General features: G+C 40.7%; 1 protein-coding gene across 1 annotated transcript in view; it reads left to right on the top strand.

Moving 5' to 3' along the window:
- Positions 1-16808, top strand: part of col4a2 (collagen, type IV, alpha 2) — a 70392-nt gene that overhangs the window by 29953 nt on the left and 23631 nt on the right. The window lies entirely within an intron of this gene.

Here is a 16808-nt window from a genome sequence, read left to right as displayed (position 1 = left end):
TTGAAGCATTCTTTTGCAAGCTGAAAAGTTGCGGCGACGCAGAGAGTGCATGGAAATGAATTATTTTTCTGTGGATAAAGGGTTATATGAGGTAATTTATGAATGAATGCTAGAATTCCAATCCCACACAAAAAAAGGGAGATGTTCATAGAGTGCAAAAAAAGACCAGACAGACAGACAGTTTGAGAGAAGGATGTTTAGAATGAAACTGATTGTTTGTGTGGACTGAACACATTCATTTGATGTATTTTCTGCGTGGAGGGGGGGGGAACAGAGATTTGGCAATCTGACTCTTTAGCTTTACCACCCACTCCTCTGGCAGTAAACACATCGCAGGTGTAAAAAGTGAAAAATATCAAACTCCCCACAGCACTTTGCCAGAAGTCCTTCATGTTTTCTTTCCATCATTAGGGGATTGTTCTCCTGAGATTTGTAATAAAACACCATACTGGAGGAACAAGAAAACAAATTAGCTCACATGAGGCGTCTGTAGAAGTTCAAAAGACATGAGCAATACTGAAATCACATAACAGAGTTGGCATCTAAACTAAGAAAGTTCAACTAATAAAAAATAAAGGGATAAAATACCCAGGTCCTGCAGGATAAGGTGGTGTTGTTAAACGCGCCTGAAAAACCCGGCAGCATGAGAAAATGAACACAAGGCGCCCTGAGTCTGCAGCAGAAAACATGTTGAGCAGATCAATGCTCTCTATTGTGTGCTGGGATTTTTTTCCATCTTCAGTTCTTTGAAACAAGGGAGTGGCTCCGGGTCTGATGGAGAAAGAGAAACGAGGGTTTAAAGATTCTTAAGCGTTCACCTCCATGAGTTCAGTGTCTTTGCTCGACCTTTACAGAGGCCACAGCGAGAAAAAAACGATAGAGAACCACGGACAGAGGAACATATCGGGTCAACATTATAGACTCTATACAGATATGGAGATGAAGTCTTCTCCATCATGGGAAAAAGCCGTCAGAGCTGATGCAGAACAGGAAATGACACGCGTCTCAGGAAGCGGAGCACAATGACGGTCCACTGATCTTTTTTTAATATAGACAGTCTCGTTTTTTGTTTTTTTTGTGGGAACAAGATCGTCTGTGTGTTTCGGCTGCAGCTATAAACGGCAAAGATTTCCTTGTTCCATGAAAACAAGTTTGTACCTAAGCTCTGAACCCAGTGCCCATGACTGTCATGTACTTCCCTGGCTGCTCTGAGACAGTTTGTCGTCACAGGGAAGAATCATGCTGTAGAAAGATCAAACAGCCCTTGAGATGTATTTTCACTACAGGACCAAAGGTTCTGGTGGTTTTCAGGTTCTGGCTTTGTTTGGAGGAACATAACCTTTAGAGCAGCCTTTCCAAAACTTAAGACTGCCGCGGCCCGCTCTGAAATACAAAATGACTCCGGGGCTCGTTATAAAATAAAAAGTTATGACTACAACTATCACTTTCAGTTAGGGTAAATTATTGGACATGACAACATGATATTATGGCAAGAAAGACAGGAAAGTTTACTGAACAGATAGTAAAATATTATGTGATATTATGTCCATGAATAGTCATGACACGCCTTACTAATCACCTAAAGGGTTGACTCATGGTAAATCATCATTATTGTGATATTTCTTTTATTTTTAAAATTGGGGGAGGGCTTTTTTGCGGTCCACCTGCATTACCCACACGGCCCACCAGGGGGCCGCGGCCCACACTTTGGGAGGCACCGCTTAAGACTTTTAAAGTCTCACAGAATATAAAACCTATGAAAAACCAAATCATAAAACTCAGAAATGCACGACATTCACAGTTAAGCTAAATCATTTTTTTCTTTTCAACTTTGAGATGCAAGTTTTCTCACCTGACAGAAAAGATGTGAATATAACGCGGACATTTTGAGTTTAGCAAACGCTCTGAAACACTCTTAATATTCAGTGTGGTTTGAATAAAATGAACTCTCTGCAACCCGTTGGACTTAAATCAGGCTGGACTCCTCCAATGAGAGCTGCTTTTGCTTCGGTTCTCTCTAACTTTGATCAAACATGATTTATCTCTTGTCATAGAAGTGGATTCTTTTAGGATGAGAGATTGTCATTGAACTGATTTACAGGCAATTAAAGCATGGCAGTTTGCATCAAAGCTCCACATATCTGCAGGAGAAATTATTTGTAATGGCAGCTTATAGTCTGTAAGCCCCTTAAAGCCAACACTGCAATCAGGAGTCTCCATTCCTATAGTCTCTCTCTCCTAAACTCTGACCTTGACCGTGCCAATTACTGAAGGAGTACCAACTGCTGAACCAATATGAAAAAAAGAGTGCATGTGTAGGAGTGTAAGGGAGTTGATGGAAGCTGAAACCTGCTGCTATCACTTAAACTCTTGTGTAGGAGGATTTTCCTTGTCTTAGATTGTCTGATTTGGGGAATTCAGAAGGGATTCCAGGCTGGTTTTGTCCTGTGTGAAAATAAAAGCTGGGGAGCAGTGGGAGATGTCTGACAGCACCCAGCTGTTTCTGTGTGTGTAATGTACTGGGAGAGATATGGCATTGGTAGCTGTTAGTGTGCATGGGTCAAGAATTTTAAAGATATCTCAGCAATGGTGTGAACGTGTAAAATAAATTAGCGAGGCATTGAAGTCATGCCGAGTTGAAACAAAACTGTTAACTAGCCTGTAAAAGCTCCACACCTCACACATTCCTCATGTTGTCTGTTAGATTCTTCCGACCCCTCCTATAGCTTCTGAATGAGCCCTACATGGGATACAGATGGATATGTTAAGCACAATAATTGTTAAAATATATTTTTGGCACGGTAACAAAGTACCAGTTCAACATTGATTCAACATTGACTATCACTTTATTAAGTGGTGAAAGTTTTGGAAACACTCTTCCCTCTCTTTGGCCTTGGTTTTGTCTCCACCAACATTTGCCCAAAAGCAACTAAATGCTCTGAAAGCTAGCTGGTAACTTTGCTTTTTACTTGCTGTTTCACTTGTAAATTTAGCATAGGGTATGTCTTTTTATGAAAACAGATTCCTGCCACTTCTGGAAACATCATCCTAAACAGTAGAGAAATCAACTCAAGATCATAACTAGCTTATTTTCAGTTCAACCAAAAATCAATTTACAAACATTGTTATTAGAAAAAAAACAGCATTAAATATGTACGTTGGTTAATATTGGTTCACTTTTGACAGATGAACCGAACTTACAGGGGAACAAACAAAAAGAAAAGGCACAGACGCTGCAGCACTTGGACACAAAAATGTGCCCCATAATTTACTAAGTGGACATCACAAGATCGCATACTTCTCCACTGACATCTTAGTCTGTATCTACAGTCAAAAGAAATTCTTCTCCTCATCTCTTTTTCTTTTTTCTATATACTGTGAAAGCCGAGTTTGACCCGCCGTGCTGCACCCAGCTGAGGTCCAGCTTTAAGAGCCAATAAAAAGTGGCTCCCTCTCACATTTTAAGATGCTGGATGCCATTTGGGAACAGGAGGACCATTGTTGCAGAGTTACAAAGGAGCATCTCTTTTCAAAAAGACACACATACTGTACACACAAACCTTGGAGAGCATACTTAAATCAGTGAATACTATAATTAAAGCTAAAGTAACGATCAAGTCCTTCATGTCAAGTCTGTCAAAAGACTATTGATCCTTCCCTAAACTCCTCGGCCGAACAGCAGCCATTCGAGCTTAGCTACAAGACAATTGTTTCTTTTTTTGAGAGTGATACCTAATATTTAAAGAGTCTGGATTATTTAGTCTTTTAATTCAAGATATCAGGAACCATCCATAAAATGTTATGTTGATTACGCCTACATTTGATAGGAAGATGCATAAGATCCTCGAAGATATGCCAGAGTGATCCAGAAAGGTCATTTTTTTTGTAAGTGGTTCAGTTAGCCAAACAGCTTTATGCTGGTCAAATGAATGCTCAAACTGCAACGCAGCAACCCAACAATAGTAGCTATAGGTTAGTGGGCCTGTTCTCCTGGCTCTACGACCCAGATGTAAACGAGCACAGTGAACAGATAGCATCTCATAGGAAGTGTTTTGATCCACAAAATTGAGATAAAATGTTTATTGGATGAGTCCGGTTAAATTGCCAAATCAACCAGGACAGTGTGAATGCTAGCACTGCTAAAGTTAGCCACACTCAGTATACCAAGTTACATTGTTCACCCGCAGACAATTTTCATGAACTTTGGTCACTTCTGACAGTTTTCATCGTGTTTTCTAATTTTAGACTGGTCGGATTGGTTGAATTTGAATTTCTGTTTAAAGTCTTTAAATGTGATGTTTCACACTTAAATGTAGAAATCAAGTATATCCTCTGAAAATAACTCTGTGAGTCATGACTGTCTACAATGGGTGTAACACCCGTTGATGTGTACAATTATATAGACTATAATAACAACTTTATTCTTTTATTCTTTAAAGACTTTAAGAGTTCTACTTTCATAATTTTCGGGCAGGCTGGCCTCGAACTCGTTAATTTACGAGATTAGACTCATAAATTTACCACTTTATTCAAATTTATTTTCAAATTTCGTGATTAAACTCGTAAATTTACGAAATTTGAAAAAAAAAAAAAAGTAACATGGCCCTCTGTCGTACTATTTATTCCATGTCAGTCAAATGTTTAAATCTTTGTAAGCTGTAAACATTGTACAACCACAAGTACATACTCTAGCTATAATAAGCAGGGAGCAGTGGGGAAACGTTATGGTCGTCAGAAAGGGTCCTCTGGGCTGTAGGAAAAATGTGACCAGTGTTGTGGGTCACCACAGCAACACCATGTGTTCTCCATCAAGCCTGGTTGTGAAATGTGCATCGGGGGGCCGGTTGCAGAGGAAACAATTAAATTTCTTCTAACTCCACTCATATTTAATTCCACTTTTTCTGAGAAATGCATGTTGTTAATGTAGACTTTTCTCTCAGGAACAAGGTCTCTCATGGCAAAGGTGTGACATGTTCCTGTGCTAAATTAATAATTTGTGACTTGTAGGAGGTCAAGGTTAACAGAAGCCTCTACCTCAAAAGGATGGTTATGATTAACTTGATGTTATTTTGCATGTATAACCAAGATCTTCACCTGAGCAGCAGTAACTTCAGTCAGTAAGGCACATCCAATGCACAGACCTTTGCCCTGATTTGCTCCCTTGCAAACTATAACGGAATGTGCTCTGCAGCTGGAATTGCAGTGGGAGTTGCATCCCCATGTGGGAACTGAAAAACTTTTCCAGACTGGCAAAATTGGCTCGTTGGCCGGGCCAGCTGAGTGGGTCGATGGGTGCAGAATGAGGCCTTGAGGATTACATGGGTATCCCCTAAGATAATGTAACTGGCTGCACTCCACGTCAGTCAGGGCCAAGATCACAGCTGGGTATTTACAATATAAATCTGGTTCTCCACACTTGGATTTTCCCATTGCTGTTCATTGTTGTATGTTTGGCTTGTTTGTTAAGTACTTTGTTAGGATGTTTAAAATGCTTGATACATCATTTATGGGAAAGTGGGTGGATCTGTCCATGTAGCTGTCCATGGTCCTTGGATGACAAAGATTAATGCCTTTGAAGTTTTACATTTTAAGTTACTAAGATGCCTTACTAAGACATGGTCAGAGGTGTCAAAAGTATTCACATTCATTACTCAGGTAGAAGTATAGATACTAGGGTTTAAAAATACTTCTGTAGAAGTTGAAGTATCAACTCAAGTAAAAGTGTAAAAGTACTGGTTTCAAAACTACTTAAAGTATAAAAGTAAAAGTAATGTAAGGGGAAAAAAATGCCATTAAGGACAAAAGCTTAGGCCGGGCCACAGCGTGTCAGAATGGTATATGTTTATACTCCTCATCCACCCACAATCAAATTAGGTTTTTTGTTTTTTTGTGGTTTTTTTGAACGATGAAAAGCCAGAATGAAAACAAGCCGAAATAAAATAGGAGTAACGAGGCGATTTCTAAAATGTAAGGAGTAGAAAGTACAGATAATTGCGTGAAAATGTAATGTAATGTAATGTAATGTAATGTAATGTCGGCTGAAAAATAATTACTCCAGTAAAGTATAGATACCCAAAATTTCTACTTAAGTAAAGTAACGAAGTATTTGTACTTCGTTACTTGACACCTCCTTACATGGTAAATATTCCAAACATTAGCTTGTTGTGTACATTGCTGTGCAGATTAGAATGCTGGTGTTATAAATATAATCTGAATTTTTCTTTACAAAGTGTTCATTTAGTCTGTAGTCCTTAAATACTGAAAACCACCCTTTGCAATTCCTAAGTGCCAAATTCATTGAGATTTTTTTTTTTTTAAAGATGGCATTGCTTAACATTTGAGTGGCTAAACAGCCAGTGTATATGTTGCACATTTGATCTTTAGCACACTACAGCATAACATTATATACAAGTTAAATTCAGCATTTTTCTTCTTCTGATGGACTATCAACAAATCCTTGAAGCACTAAATTATTATTATTTGTATAACGACCCAAAAAACTTTTTTTTTTCTCACACTTTATCAACGTTCCATTGCGTGTTAAAGTGTTACACTCCATTAAATTGACCATACATACCTCTGTACCCTTGGGTGCGTCTACAATGTCACATAACAGCTTTGTTTCAGAAATCGAGTGAGGTCGGTGCGTGCAGGGCGATCGACTGTATGGAAGCTGTGATGGAGTTATAATCTCAGTGATAAACGTTACTGTGGGATTATAGACTTCATCATGGACTTCATTATGTGCAGACATTCAGGCTCACAGGTGGTTGGTCTCTGAGGTGAGGGCAACACCTCATTTGAGACGTTTCACTTGTCACACACACACACATACACACACGCATACACACACATGCAGGCTGCAGCTGTGTCCTGTTTAGACACGTGTGCTGGGACGTCTCATTCCTCTAACGTGAGGCAATAGCACAGGTGTCCGGCCCCTGAGACCCCCTGGGATAACTAGAGGACCAAGCTGTTCTGTTCTCAGCCTGGGATCCCCCCCTTTGAGTCTTGATCTTCAACACACACCCCTCAGCACATCCAGACCCAGACACACACACACTTGAGTATAACCACTGGTCATTAGCCCTCTCTGAATCCTTTCTGGATGCTGTCAGATCTCTTGGCACATGTGTGAGCACGTGATCTGTGAGAAAGACAACATGTGTGCGTTCAGAAAAAATTATCTCAGGCCGTCTAAGCACATTAATTCTAATATAAACCAATGCGTGTCCCAACGCTTGTGTCCCAATGCTGCCAAACCGCACTCTGGATCTGGATTGCTAAACCAAGAGGAGCAGCAGACCTCCATGAAAAACAAAGCAAGTGACAAGAAATGACAGATGTTTGCCTGAACGTCAAGCGTTTTATCCCTCTAGTAGAGGAATGTGTTTTTGCACCCGGTCTGAGAGATGTTTTCATTCATTTGGTTGTAGGTTTATCTCGGCCATGGATAGTTATTCATTAGATACTATTTTTTAACATTTGCTGTTACACCTGTGTGTAGATTTTTCCCTGCAACTTCCAACATATCACTTTTATATCAGCACTATGTGACCGTTTTCCTCCAGCCAGAGCTTCAGAAATCTGACCTCCTGACCCTCAACCAGGAGATCTAAACACACTCTAATAGATATCTAAACATCATCTCCAGCCGTTTATTTATCCTGCCCGAGTCCTCCTCAGGGCATCCAGTTGAGGACCCTCTTTGTCCCCCCCCTCAGGCCTCCCTCCTAACCTCTGATATCCCCCCCCTTTTTAAACCCTCGAGGGGAGCTGAGCCCCGTTTCCCCCCTGGGCATAATAGAAGGGATGTCGATCTTCAGGAAATTAGTCCAAGAAAAATGTATCCAAGAAAAACATGTGAGTGAGCTGGGTCACAGAGGAGTGGGACCAAATCCACCAAAGTGTCTGAGCCTGATTGTGGGAGTCTGAGAGAAAAGGGCCGACATTTCATGTTCTGTAATTCACCATTTTGGCCTTTTCTCTTCCTTCCATACTCCATCATTTCTCTCGTTCCCTTCTTCTTCTTCTCCCCTCTATATCTCATGATATATCTTTCTTTCCTCACATCCAGTAAATCTGTCTTAGTCTTCTTCACTTTCTTTTTTCCTTTCTTCCTTTTTTTAAATCACTCTTTAACACTTCCTCCTCCTTCCTGCCCATTTATCACATTTTCTTCCATAATCCATAATTCATTCTTTTCAGCATGACATCCTTTCTTCTTTCTTCAGCTTCAGCCTCTTTCTCTACATTCATTCTTGTTCTCGTCTCCTCTGTAGTTTACAGGAAGCAGATCTGTTCAGAAAAAAGAGCTGAGTAAGTCAAAGGGAACCTCGCTCAAAGTGATTGTCGGCCGGTTCAAACCGCCCGTCTTCCAACATTTTGACTTAAGGGATTAGGGATGCTGTGTCTTATAAATGGTCTAACAGTTCTCATGCACTGATTGGCCACATAAGCAGAGGTGTAAATATGCAGCGGCAGATTGTTCATAAAGTTTAATCTAGATTAGAATAATACTATTTAGGGAATCCACTTCTTCCAGGATCAGTCAATCCAGCTAATTTTTGTTGCTATCATTGTTTTTTGAAGAAGAAGAAGAAAATTGGATGTGTGTGTGTGTGTGTGGGGGGGGGGTCTTTTTGGCTTTTATTTGATGGGACAGGTATAGAGAGAGAGGAATTGTGGAGAGAGTGAGAGTGGGAGCAGAGACAGCATACATTCATTGGTCCACATCCCTCATGATAATAAAGTGAACATCTTCATCGTGCAGCTCACAGAGACCTTCATCGTGGTTCAGTTCATCAGGAGGAGTTTACATGAGTGAGTGTTGTGTGATCTGTCCCACACTGATGACATCACAGAATAATTATTCACACTGCATAGCATCAGTCTTCCTTCCAGTGTTATTTCTGAGGAGACAGAGTTTACACATTCACAACAGGAGGGCTTGCCGTCCAGATTTTTAGGTTCTAACAATGTTTGAAAAAAGTGTGAATTCAATGTTCCTGAAATCTGTCTTGAGGAGCAGTTTGTATTTTCATCATCTTATGTTATTAACAGGCTCCATTTGGGGCGACGGTTAATTATACGAACATCATTCAGTTCATATAATTAAATATTAATGAATAAGTCTGTAACTTTTTGTTTTGTTTTTGACTCCTTACCTTATCTGTGTTTCAGTCATCAGATCTGTGTCGACACTTCTTTCATCTTTGAATTAATGATGTCATCAGTTACTCTTTCCGGTCTTGTGTAAAAAAAAAAAAAAAAAGAGTTACAAAACGTCCTCCAGTGTCCCAGTTTTTTGGGGACAGACAGACAGATAGAATAACAGGGGTGCTTCCGCCCAGTTGTTTATTGAATTATTTTATTCCCCTCTGAGGTCAGAGGTTCCTGCACTGGGCTGCGTGTTCCCATCCTGTTGTTAGCGGGTCATTCCCAAACCGTCCACCCCCCGGGGACAGTCTGGGTCCAGATAAAATTTATGGTGTCAGGCAGGGGGGGGGGGGGACTTTTAATAGATTTGTGTTTCAGGAATGAGAAATACAAACACACCCACGTCCACACAGAGGGAGGACAGAGGGTTTATGCTGAGTGGAAGGGTTTTCCCAGAGATTTCTTGGTATGGGTCGCACGTCTTGAATATTTTACCAAATGAACGCAGTAAATATGTCAATAAAGAAATACAGCTCTACTTACAACTGTAGGAAAAGCTCTTACTATGGACATATACTGTACATGTGTCGTTAGGGGAAAACAAACTAAACATGTTTAGACTACAAACATTAAAGTCTTTATATGTGATTTTTCACACTTAAATATAATAGAAATCAAGTATATCCTCTGAAAATAACTCTGTGAGTCAAGACTGTCTACAATGGGTGTAACACCCGAGTCCCACTGTCTGTGATGTTTTCAGAGTTTTCAGAGTCCTATCTTCACTTTGTTTACATCGCCGGGACGGCCGGCTGACTCCTCCCCTTGCGTATAGAAGTTGTTTAATTGAGGGACTAGAGAAAAGAAGAATAACATACTGTACTCACTGCTTAACTGTGTTTCTAGATCACGCTCATTTCAGGTAAATTTACATGCAGTGTGAAGATACGAGCATAATAAAGATCGCTAGCATTAGCATGCTAACACAACAATGCAGCGCGAGTTGTTTTGGTTTCATGCTGGTGCTCAAGGGCGACATCTGCTGGATCAAAAAAAATCACATATAAAGCCTTTAAAAGAACTTAAGACTGGACTTAATTGTGATGAAGCTCCATCCAGCTCCCTCTCCTGGGCAGCATCCTGACATTCAATGAATTCTTCGGTCTTAACTCAGCTGTGAGCCTCGGCTTTCTCTTCCGTCATTTGGCTTCTCACGTCACAAGTTTGACGCAGAGACTGTCCAAAATCATCCCTCACACATTCCTGCAGCTGCAAAAGAGGCAGCTCTTGTCAGCGATAAAGAGAATCTTAAAGTCAGGGTTCATCCTTGGAAAAGATAAATAATTCTGTGGTAAAAATGGGATTCGGGAGAAGTGACTTCACATTTATATCACCTTTGGTTTTTTTATCAGTATTGTTGGCTTCTTGCAAAAAGAAAAGAGGAATTTTATTCACTATCAGCATCACCCCACACGTCACCCTTGGTCCCTTTGTTCACCTTCAGCCAGTGTTTCTGTGCGTGTGTGTGTGGTGTTTTATGCCCCTGAAATGAGGTGAGAGGTGATGGGATAAAAAGCAGACACCAGTTGGCTGAGCAGTGAGCAGTGTGGGAAAGGCCGGTGTTTTATTGCTTTTTATAGTCTTTCCTCCAGTCTGTAACCAATAACCCTCATGTGCTGTGTAATGTCCAGATATCCTCTTTCTTTAACACCTTTTATTTCTGAATATCTGTTAAGATTCTCCTTTACGTATGTGATGCTACCCCAATTCAAAATGGGATTTTAAATCTCCTGCAGTGTGAGCCGGGTTTTAGTTGTATAGAGCGCTACAGGAACGAGTCCTAAAACCCGGAAGTAAGTTAGCATTTGATAACGTCTAAAAGTCAACGGGGATTTTGAATGGGTTTGTGGTTAGACGCCTGAAATAAGGTTCTGTGGTTAACACAAGCTGAAGAGATGTTGGTGTTTTGTTAGACCACATAAACTACGTTAGGTAATACCCCCACTTGTGAAGTTTGAAGTTTTTACTCATCTTTAAAAAGGTGGTTGCTAACAAGTGGCTAAATGTGACTACAGCGGTTGTCGGGCATTAAACGTCATCACGCCGGACACAGAGGCCGTGAACTCTCTCACTAGTCGGAGATGTCTCCTGTAGGTTTAATCTTTAGGTTAAGGTGAATATTATGTTAGTAAACTATTTATTAAGCTACGTGGATTAGTTTATCGGAGATCGTCTGAAGCGCAACGCTAGTGACGTCACAATCATCCCACCGTGGTGTAGTTAGCTTGTAGCATAACGTTAGCTTTTTACTTCTGTCGGGCGCATTAACGCTTCAAACATCATAAAAATGGCGTTCATCTGTGAAGATTATCCTGCTGAACAAAACGCCTACGCTTCAGAAACGTGTGTTTGGCACAGAGATTATTTTCTGCAATGATCCAAAATCCAATGAAAATATCCCAGAGGAGAATTCTCGTTAGACCTCATGGAGATGCTACTTCAGGGTTGGCCTACAGAAATACATCATATGGTTTGTTCTCTATATCAGATCTTCATAGTGTCTACACGCACTACTTATACTCTCTTACTGTGTGATTTCTGTCTGCTCACGACAGTAAAGGGTAATCCATATGATGTGTGGATTAACTGTGCTCCTTGCACCACTAATGAACACAGAAAGCCCTTCTAACTTGTTTTGTTTTCATCTTAACTGAAAGCTGAAGAAAGCCGGGAAACACATTTCTGCGCAGACTTTAAAGCATCCTGTGACATCCTTGCTTTGTTTTTCTTTTAGGCTCTACATAAAAAATGTCTTGACTCGACTGTCTTTGGGACAAAAAGCTTCATGTCTCCATCCAGAGGTCAAACCTTCTGAGATCATGGGTCAGCTGTGATCTACCTCATTTCCTCCTCTTCCCCTTGTGGTCTTCAGTAGATTGGGCCACTGACTCATGGCTCGACGTCTCCCATTATGAAGCTCACGAGACAAGGCGCTGAAGATATGACGTTAGCAAGCTGTGACAGGAAGAAAAATAAAAGAGGCTCAGACAGCTACAGAGGGCAACGTGTGTCCCTTGAGCTTCATAATCTGGTAAAGTCATGACCGGCCTTCAAAGACAGAGAGGAACGCAGACCTACACAGACATGCATGTCCTGTAGTGGATTCTAGGACATGTCTGTTTGAAGAGACCTGCGCTTCCTCTGATCCAGATTTCAGGGTTAACACAAGTTCAGTATTTTACTATCACTCGTCCTGGAAAACCTGGAAAACAGTTGACTCATTTTCCAGCACTGGAAAACACCTGGAAATTGAGAGAAAAAGTAAAATGTCATGGAAAATCACGTGTTGTCCTGGAAAATTATTCCAACACTCTCCTACAGGGTTGGACATTTTCATCGCCACACGTTAATAAAAGTATTTATTTGTTACATTAATCCACAACGCAGACTGAATGGAAGTCTATAGATAATGTTATGGCTCCGCCTCCTCCTCGTGTCAAAAGTGGATATTTATTTACAATTTAGTTGAGAGGATGGAGCGAAAAGATCCTTCACAAAAAGAGAGAAAACATCATGAGAGTAAATTGTGGAAACGACTATCAGGTAGAGTTGTGTTTTCTCCTCAGTCTGAGGTCGGGGTGCAAACGGTACCCGATCGTTTACTAATCGTTTATTTGAGGTTTGCTGTCTGTTGAAGTAAGAAATGTCCTAATTTGAACGTTAATACAAAGTAGGCCTATTACTAACAATTATTAAAATCCCGAAGATTCAGATTAATGAATAGATACAGTCGGCATTGCGTCATAGTTGGGGGCGGGGCCTCACGTGGGGGAAAAGAATCACAGAAAAAAAAAGAACTACAAAACGATTACTCGAGTACTCGCTTTAACAATGGGAAGAGTAATCGATTAGAGTAAATTTAGCATTTCTGCACCCCTAGTTTGAGGTCAGCACATCAACATACCTTTGTGGCGGTAGCTCACAGTGGGTGTGGTTAACCTTGTTAAAGATGTTAATATTGGTGTGGCACGATCACGGACTGTCATACCAGCTCGATCATCGCTGAAAACGTCCTGGAAAATGATCTCTGGAAAAGAGTGGGAACCCTGTACTATGATAGATTTAGAAAGTTTCTATGCCTCTAATGGTTTCATCTTCATTCTGCACTTCTTTCCTCCACTCTTGATTTATTGGTTTACTTGTTGTCGCTCTCCACCCAGCAGGGACAGGAAGGTTAAGAATACCAAGAAAAGAGAGGTCATGAAGAGAAGCTGAAGGATGTGGGAGCACTAAAAAAGTTAAGAGGAGAGGAGAGTTAGAAATGCTGGGTGGAAGTAAGCAGATAAGAGAGGGGAGTAGGGAGGTATGAAGGAAGTGAAGCTGTGGAGGAATGGTAATTAAAGTGTTTGTGGGGGGGGGGGGGGGGTGAGCTCAGGAGAGAGGTCATGGAAACAATCAATCAATTATAACAAGTAGCCCTCAAAGTATAGGTAGGAGTGTGTAATATGTGTGTGCTGGGGGGTGAGGGGTGTTTGACAAAATGAAACGTTTTTTCCTTGAAAGAATTCTGAGACTGAGAAGTGATGTTTTAGGTCAGGGGGGTAATGATTCAAGTCTACACACACACACACACACACACACACACACACACACACACAAAAGTCACACAAGTCAAAAAGAAGAAGAACGTATTTATCAGCCCTGTTTTAATGTCATGTAGAAAGATACAAACCAGTAGTGTACCATAGAAGTACTTCAGACAAGGATCTTTTACAGTATGCACTTTCATGTCTATTGCCAGCCATACACACCTCCATACACACCTCCATACACACCTGCACATAAACACACAAACACACAGATTATTTCAGATATACGACTCTTTGATTACAATAAAACAGATTCATCCATCTTTAAACCTCCCCTCTGTTACTCCCTCTAAGTGTAATGAAAATTGTTCAATTGACCAAATCATTTGTCTTTATAGAAAATAAGTCTGCTTGATTAATTCCCTTTATACACAAATTATGATTTACAACACTTGAGTGCAAGTGTTGTAAATCAACATAACATAAGAGGACATGTAATTTGATTGTTAAGGACACTGGCTGCAGGATCAAATAAATCTATGATCTGGATTCTTGAGAATCAGAAGAAGAAGAAATAAGGATGAAAAGGATTAGAGGTCTCTGTTGTGATCTGGTCTTAGGGCTGAAATGATGTCACATCGGGACACACTGTTTTACATTTCTCAAGAGTCAGAAAAGTGTGTCAGGCTTTTTCATCTTATCAAGCTAATATTTGCAAATGTTCTACAAGCTAAACGTCAAAGTGTTACGCTCAAAGCGTACAGGTTGAGCTCGGTTACAGACTGTTTCAAAGCTCTGTTCTGTGCAGTGGATCTGATAGACGTCCTCAGTGTCTGACATATAGGTCCCTCGGTCAACTGGGCTTTATTGTTATATATTATAAGGAGTTTTTAAGGCTCTTTAGAATGAAGCAATTGAGTGGGGATTCCTGCCTTTCTATCTATATAAGGTTGACTTTGTTTTCTCTGTTATATGAAGTACTGCAGAATCAGAATAGCGACTCTATTGTGGCAAATATTTTAAATAATTGTTTCCTGTCTGAGCATATTAATGTTGATTGGTCCACTCTTCTTGCAGTTTTTATGTATGAATGTAGAAATTCAGAGCCCACCCTGATGAGACACACCCGCCTGGTCGTCATGGAGTTTGAGTTGTTTTGACAGCACTGTTGTGTGTCTGATGTGTGCTCTATATGCAGCAGCTGCAGGGTCGAGACGAAGCAGAAGACAAAACACACTTGTTCTGTTCCAGTAGACAAAGCTCTACCACACACACAAATACACACACACACACACATGCACCAGTTATATGGGTTCATCTGAGGCCTTTTTTATCTCACACTTATCTGCCCGGGATTTGTCTGGATGCGTGTTGAAATTGTTGTCTGACATTATTTGGGCTCCCGGGCGCAGTGTTAAGTCATTCCTTCGAGACACTTAAAACAACAAGGCCAAGAGCATTTCTTTCCGCGTGGGGACAAACAACATTTCTGTGTTTGTTGGTTCTCACAGGAACTCTGTCAGAGCCTAAAACCTCAGAGGTCATCACTCACTGACCCCATGAACTCCCATGCCGTGCATACTTGACCAATTCCCATCTTGTCTTTGACCTCACATGTTTTTTTTTTTTTATTGTTATTTCTTTTGTCCTTGGATTTTTTCATTAATTGTTCCAGAGACTCTTCTGTAGCTGTTCTCCCTGGCTATGTCCAGCACCTACAATTCACTTAGCAGACGCTTTTATCCAAAGCGACGTACATCAGAGAGTAAGAACAACACAAGCAAGGATCTAGAAAAAAGGGAACAACGTCAGTAAGAGCAAACGATCAGCTTTGAGTCTGATTGGACACACAGGTGCTGACAGGAAGTGACCAGAGGCAAAGCACAACATTGAGGGCAGTTCTTGAGAGCTCTAATCAGTATAGAAACCATCTTATAAGTCGTCGTTATCAAACAAAAACCATTGTCATTATCATCATCATCATCAATAATATGGAGACCATCATCATTAAGTTAGTAGGTATTCATGAAAGAGCTGGGTCTTTAGCTTTTTCTTAAAGGTGCAGAGGGACTCTGCAGATCACATGGAGTTTGGAAGTTCATTCCACCACCGGGGGGCGACAGAGGAGAAGAGTCTAGTCAGCGTCTTAGGACCCTGTTGTGAAGGTTGGATCAGAAGCCTTTCATTGGCAGTACCTCTAAAAAACTTATGACACACTTCCTGTTTCTGAGGAACTCTTAGATATGGGCTGTTTTGGGGGGGCATCTGTTCGTCCTAATCTTTCGGTTTGAGCCCGTTTTAACACTTCTTTATGCTTGTGTCCTTGCCTTTTTTTCTTGTCGACTTGCAACAGCATCTGCGGTACAGAAGTAGGCAAAGAGAGGACTCATGCTTTACTGCAGACCGACACAAATCTATCTTTATATTTGTTGATAAATGAAATGTTTTAAAAAATGAGGCAGAGACTTGAAGAACTGAAGCATACAACAAACTGAAACGGCTGCTTCCAGATTCTGCCTGCCTGTCCTCTCTCTTTCATCACTCTGAGTGTCTTAATCTATTAACTGTTATATTTAGCCTGCAGGTATTTGAGCTATCTGCAGTTTCAAAAAGACGGCAGTTAAAGTCCTCTTTAGAAAGCCCTTCACTCTTTAGAGGTTTCATGTTTGATCTTTAGTTTTATAAAGGGAACAACGACTGTCTTTATCTCAAGTGACAACATCTTCTCTTACTTGAATAACTTGTATTAACATGTATATGTATATTTCATACAGCCATCCATTATCTCGCTGGAGCCAATCACAGCTGTCATTGGGTGAGAGGGGGGGGTACACCCCTGACTTGGTTTCCAGTCAATGACAGGGCTGTGTAGATTTCAGCTCTCTCTGAAGAGGACATTTTTAAGTACAGTGTTTGACCACCAGATGGGTGTAAAGAGCAGAAGGAGAGGATGTTTCTAGAAAAAAAAAAGACGTTTGTCTCCCCCTTGTGATGCAATCAGAAAATACAGGGCGGCAGAAATGCTCAAGTTTAATTTAGGAAGTGCTTTAGGTTGATAGT

This window comes from Labrus mixtus, chromosome 13, assembly GCF_963584025.1.
Source record: "Labrus mixtus chromosome 13, fLabMix1.1, whole genome shotgun sequence".
Taxonomy (NCBI): domain Eukaryota; kingdom Metazoa; phylum Chordata; class Actinopteri; order Labriformes; family Labridae; genus Labrus; species Labrus mixtus.
Note: the sequence above shows the minus strand (reverse complement) of the source record. Positions and strands in the feature narration are given on the sequence as shown.